Source organism: Lithobates pipiens, unplaced genomic scaffold (genome assembly GCF_037356315.1).
Source record: "Lithobates pipiens isolate NorthernLeopardFrog02 unplaced genomic scaffold, aLitPip1_a1.2 Scaffold_18, whole genome shotgun sequence".
Lineage (NCBI taxonomy): Eukaryota > Metazoa > Chordata > Amphibia > Anura > Ranidae > Lithobates > Lithobates pipiens.
In genome coordinates this window covers 459,456,519-459,463,552 of record NW_027507758.1, presented here as the reverse complement: position 1 = coordinate 459,463,552, position 7,034 = coordinate 459,456,519, and positions in this window count along the sequence as shown.

Here is a 7,034-nt window from a genome sequence, read left to right as displayed (position 1 = left end):
ACAAAGAGTCCTCAGTGGCGTCAACCAGCATTAGAGAGCCTGTAGATGCTATTCCTATCAGATGAATGGTCCCGATGTGCAGGTTCAAGGTACGGAAATGGGAACGAATTTCGCTCCGTCGTATGCAAACCTCGCAATGGGATTATGGGAACATAAATACATATGGAGCAATAATCCCTATTATAAACATCTAATTTATTATGGCAGATATATAGACGACATTGTCATCATTTGGGATGGCTCCCCTCAGGACACAGAAGATTTTGTTAACCATTGTAACAATAACGCATATGGTCTAAGTTTTACATATGTTTCAGGCGCTGAAAGATTGGCATTTTTAGACCTAGAGTTATATCACATTGAGGATGTTATACATGCCAAGAACTATTTAAAACCGACCACGGGTAACTCATACGGGTACATAATAGAAGTTGCCATTTCCACAACATCCCTAGAGGACAATTTTGTCATCTTAAATGCAACTGTACCAATCCAATTGATTTTGTGGAAGAAAGCAAGGTACTTAGTAAAAAACTCAGGGAAAAGGGGTATCAGGAATCTCTTATTCTTGAAGCCCAAATGCAGTACACACAAGACAGATTACCAACCAAAAAAACAGAACATTTGATAAATTCCATCCATTTTACCACTAGGTTTCATCATGAACACAAAAAAATTGAATCTATCCTAAAAAAAACATTGGCATATCCATTTAGAGGATCTAAATTTAAAGACCGTGTTACCAAAATGCCCCAAAGTTACGTACAGAAGAGCCCCTAATATAAAAAACAAAATCGCTCCTAGCAAGCTTAAGTCACGATCCATCAAGTCCCTACCACGGATTCGCTTAGTGCCACTATATGGCATGTTTCAGTGCAAAAAATCTCTGTGCAAAACATGTAGTTTTGTACAGCATGGACAAAAACAGTTTACAACCAAAGGCAAGACCTACGAGATTGATGAGTTCTATAATTGCTCATCAGACTTTGTAGTGTATTGCCTACATTGTTCATGGCATTTACTCTATGTGGGCCGCACTATTCGCACACTTAAGGAGAACACCGTAGGAAAATTGAGGCAAGTAAGGACAAGCACAGTGTCCCTCGCCATTTTGCACAGTGTCACAAAGGTTCTACGGATGGCCTAAAAGTTTGGGTATTGGAACAAATGCCCAAAAATATGTTAGACACAGAAAGATATTTTAAGCTTTGCAAACGCGAAACCTTTTGGATATATTCCCTTGATGCCTTGTCACCGGGTGGATTAAACGAAGCATTGGAATTGTCCACGATTTTATAAAATCATTTTTCATACTTGGTTTGTTTGTTTACCCTTATATATATATATTTTTTTTTATAATATTAGAAGAATAAACCACATAATTCACCATAGAAACCATCATATTATCTGTCAATAATTTTTGGGTTTATGGAAATTTATATAATATGATACTAATTGGTACTAAATATTAATTTTTCATCTTTATTTTTACTATATTTTATTCCATCAATGTATTTTTGTATTACATATACTCTTAGTTTGATAATTAGTTTAGATATTCAAATAACAAAATATTTATCTATAATGAATTTAAACCATGCACTGGTGACACCTATAGAATATAATATATATCATTTATTTTTAAATAAATTTGCTTAGTTCTTAACTTATCTGTAGTACACCTAAGGGTGTTGTAATATTGGATTCAATATTTTTAACTAATTCTAAATACATGACTGCATTTTTATGTATACATTAATGTGTGCAGTAAGAAAGCAACAAAATACATGGATATTTATTTATATTGAATAATTTTCCCCACTCTTCTGCCCTTCTCCTTATTTCCCCTATTCCTTCCTTCCAGTATTTTTTTTATTTTTAGTATTCTATCAATATATATAGGCCTAAACTAGTGAACCACCTCACCTTGCATTTGCAGTAATCAAAAGTTTGCAGCCGTGTTTTGACTTGATAGTAATTGTGTTTTTTTACTGCAGTCACTAGATGGCATCAAAGTGGCCAGCACATTTAAGGCTGAATACAGCTTGAGTTCCCCTAAGCTTGAGGAAGGAGCACGCCTGTCGTTCTACACACAAAGCGCATGCTCTGAAACGTCGTTGCTATTGGCAGTGACGTCTCCACGTTCGACGCCTGCGTTCCACTGTGGACCAGAGCCAAGCCTCAATCTCAGTGTGCACCGTTAGACAAGGAAGTTCTGTGGGTCGGGACCGTCCATCTGATAGGAATAACATCTACAGGCTCTCTAATGCTGGTTGACGCCACTGAGGACTCTTTGTGCTGAAAATCCCCTAAACTATATGTAAGTGGATGTATGCACCTGTGTGTTTGAAATAAATGCAACTGTTTTTAATCTGGTGGCGCCTCTCTAGTCTCTCTTTTTGCATGTAAATTGGAGTCTGCTCTCAACTCCCCTCTGAAGGCTTGCCCTGGAATGTGGACTTGTTGCTAATACCGCGTACACAAACTCAAGTCCGCCGGACAATCCCCACATGTGTAGCCTCTGGCGTACTTTTTTGACCCGAAAGTACGGCGGACTTAGAAAGTAGTTTTGCACTCCAATCTTCCTGCCGGACTTGCATTTCGGCGGACAATCCGGCCGTGCGTATGCCAGTCCGCCATACTTTTGAAATGAACAGACTTTTCCCGCCCGGAGAAAAGTCTGCTCATTTTGAGCGGGTCTCCAGGTAGGCAGGGCCCGCGAAGGAGACGTCGCTGACCCCGCCACCTGGTATGGACTTAAAGGGGAACCCCAACACCGAAAAAAATTGGCGTGGGGGTCCCCCCAGGTCCACATCAGACCCTTGTCCGAGCACGCTACCCGGCTGGCCAGGAAAGGGGGGGACGAGCGAGCGCCCCCCCCCCTCCTGAGCCGTACCAGGCCGCGTGCCCTCAACATGGGGGGTGCCTTGGGGAAGGGGCATGGCGCTGCCACCCCCACTTTAAAGCACCTTGTCCCCATGTTGATGAGTACAAGGGCCTCTTCCCGACAACCCTGGCCATTGGTTGTCGGGGTCTGCGGGCGGGGGGCTTATCGGAATCCGTGAGCCCCCTTTAATAAGGGGGCCCTCGGATACCGGCTCCCCACCCTATGTGAATGAGTATGGGGTACAATGTACCCCTACCCATTCACCTGTGAAAAAAAGTACAAAAAAAAAACCACAACACAGGGTAAAAATAGTTTATTGCACAGCTCCGGGGGTCTTCCGTCTTCGGGGGTCTTCTCGATGGACTCCTCCGCTATCTTCTTCTACCTCTTTTACTAGCGGAGGAGCTCGGCTTTCTTCCTCGCCGCCGGCCTCTTCTTCCGACTTCGGGGGTCTTGTCCCCCACTCCAGTTCTTCTGCCGGGCCACCGCGCCTTCTTATAGCTCTTTTACAGGCAGTGGCCCGGTCTTCTGTTGCCGCTGTTGTCGTCATCGCTGCCTTCTGTTCTTCTCTTCAGATGTTGACTCGTCACTCCCTCCGCTCACAATGATGGGGACCGGACACGCGGTGACTTATATAGGGACATCACCGGATGATGTCCCCGCCCATTATGGTGTCACAGTCCCAGAGGATGCTGGGACTGTGACATCTGCTGGGATGCTGGGAGCGACGAGTCAACATCTGAAGAGAAGAACAGAAGAACAGAAGGTGGCAATGACCGGGCCACCGCCTGTAAAAGAGCTATAAGAACTCGCGGTGGCCCGGCAGAAGAACCGAAGAGGGGGACAAGACCCCCGAAGTCGGAAGAAGAGGCCGGCGGTGAGGAAGAAAGCCGGGCTCCTCTGCTAGTAAAAGAGCTAGCAGAAGATAGCGGAGGAGTCCGGCGAGAAGACCCCCAAAGACGGAAGACCCCCGGAGCTGTGCAATAAACTATTTTTACCCTGTGTTGTGTTTTTTTTGCAATTTTTTTCACAGGTGAATGGGTAGGGATAGGGGTACATTCCTTTCTCCTTCAGGTTGGGGGCCTGTAACATAACTCCACTATTAATTTCCCACTTATTTCTTCTCTTTGAAGTTCCACCCACATGGATTCTACCTCCTCCCTTGCTTCATTTAGAATGTCTTTTCTCTCTTCTACCCTTAACTCATTCTTGATATATAGACACACCCCTCCCCCTCTTCTACCTTCCTTGTCCTTCTGATACAAGGAATAACCCTGGATATTTGCCAGCCAGCCGTGTGAGCTGTCAAACCAAGTTTCTGTTATTCCCACAAAGTCTAAAACCCTCCTTGTGTAATAACAAATTCAGTTTCTCCATTTTGTTAGCTAGGCTCCTGGCATTTGTGTATACGCCACTCAGTGTTGTATGAGTGCATATTATTATCTCCTTATGTTTTCTCAGGCTTTGTTTTTGATTTGTCAACTCATTCACCCCAGGATTAGATGTTATGGATATATTATCACTAGTGCCTACACTATTACCGTCTATCCTTTGCTCACTACCGGCTATCGCAACATGGTACGCCAGGCACTTTAAGAGATGTAGGGGGAGCACCTGCGCCGCCGGAGCCAATGCACGTTAGCCAGGGGGCACGATGTTCGCTGGCCACCCGTGATCGCTCCTGACAGTGACAGAATGGAGATACTGTATGTAAATGGACAGATATCCTTTCTGTCAGGGGAGGAAAGACAGATCTGCTGTTCCTACTGATTAGGAACAGCGATCGGGCCTTCTCCTTCAGGCAGTCCACACGCCCACAGTTAGGAACACTCCCTAGGTAACACATTTAACCGCTTGATTGCCCCCTAGTGTTAACCCCTTCCCTTCCAATGAAATTTACTGTGCCATGAAAAAGTATTCATACCCCTTGAAATTTTCCATATTTTGTCATGTTAAGACCAAAAACGTAAATGCATTTTATTGTGATTTTATCTGATAGACCAACACAAAGTGGCAGATAATTGTGAAGTGGAAGGAAAATGATAAATGGTTTTCAAATCTTTTTACAAATAAATATGTGAAAAATTTGGCATGCATTTTTTCAGACCCCCCCCCCCCCCAGTCAATACTTTGTAGAACCACCTTTTGCTGCAATTACAGCTGCAAGACTTTTTTCAGTCTCTACCAGCTTTGCACATCTAAAGAGTGACATTTTTGCCAATTCTCCTTTGCAAAATATCTCAAGCTCTGTCAGATTGGATAGAGAGCATCTGTGAACAGCAATTTCCAAGTCTTGCCACAGATTCTCAATTGGATTTAGGTCTGGACTTTGACTGGTCCATTCTAACATACACTTTGATATAAACCATTCCATTGTAGCTCTGGCTGTATGTTTAGGGTCGTTGTCCTGCTGGAAGGTGAACCTCTGCCCCAGCCTCAAGTCTTTTGCAGACTCTAACAGATTTTCTTCTAAGATTGCCCTGTATTTGGCTCTATCCATCTTTCTATCAACTCTGGCCAGTTTTCCCTGTCCCTGTTGAAGAAAAGCATCCCCACAACATGATGCTGCTACCACCATGTTTAACGATAGGCATAGTGTGTTCAGGGTGATGGGCAGTGTTAGTTTATCCACCACACATAGAGTTTTGCTTTTAGACCAAAACATTTAATTTTGGTCCCATCTGACCAGAGCACCTTCTTCCACATGTTTGCTGTGTCCCCCATATGGCTTTTTACAAACTGCAAATGGGATATCTTATGGCTTTCTCTTAACAATGGCTTTCTTCTTGTTACTCTTCCATAAAGGCCAGATTTGTGGAGTGCACGACTAATAGTTGTCTCGTGTACAGATTTTCACACCTGAGCTGTAGCTCTCTGCAGCTCCTCCAGAGTTTAACCTGGGCCTCTTGGTTGCTTCTCTGATTAATGCTCTCCTTGCCTGGCCTGTCAGGTTAGGTGGACAGCCATGTCTTGGTAGGTTTGCAGTTGTGCCATACTCTTTCCAGTTTTGGGTGATGGATTGAACAGTGCACCTCACATTTTTTTGGGTAGGGATGAAAAAAAAGGGGGGGGGGGATTTATGGAGACATTAACAGTAACACTATGTTTACTTACTATTGGGATGAACCTCCCACCAACCCAAGACAGAAAAGTATTTTATATGAAAACCATCATGATAAGGAAGAGATACCTAGGAGGAGGTAAAAAAAAGGCTAATTATTGTGGGAAAATGTTATAATATAGTAGACACCTCTAGTTCCTTGTTTAGTCCTCCTGGCAAATGAGTATCGAGAGAATAAATCCAATATGTTTTGCGTTCGCAGTGCCTATGGAATTGTCCAGCCTCTGAAGTTCTTAGGCATCTGTTCCAGGATCCATACGTTTCGGCCTTCAGTAGATCTCTTTGATATTGGGAGAAGTGTCGAGGAACGCTGTGTTTATCTTTGCCTTTCTCAACCTTCCTCCAGTGCTCACCAAATCTCTGTCGGAGGGGGCGGATAGTACAACCTATATAAAGTTGATGACAGGGACAGCTGAGGCAATACACCACATAATCGGATGAACAGTTAGAAAATGCACTGATATTGTAGGCTTTGCCCTTGGTAGTAAATTGTTTCTTGCCATGTTGTACAAAACTACAGGTCTTGCATAGGGTTTTTTTACATTGAAACATACCCTGTAATGGTATGAGGCATATTTGGGGTGTCAAATTTGACGATTTGAGCTTGCTGGGTATGATTTTATTTTTGATATTTGATGCTTTTCTGTATGTGATTCTGGGGAGGTTGGGGAGGATAGTTTTGAGATGTACGGTATATCCTCAAGAAATATCGGCCAATGTTTTTTAAGAATTGTTTCCATTTTTTTGTTATCAGAATGGAATCTGGTGATAAAATGAACAGATTGCTCAAATGTACATTTATCTATTTTAGTGGGAACATCTTGTGAATACTGAGTGTAAGCTTGTTTGATCAATGATTCGGGATAACCCTTATCCTTGAGTTTGTTAGTAAGTCACTTTGTTCTGTATAGTCTGTCATATTGGTACAGTTACACCTCAGAATTGTACTTTTGGTATATTATTTTTCCACTTGTGGTAGCGACAGCTTTTGTAATGTAGTAGAGAGTTTCCAGCTGTCGGTTTACA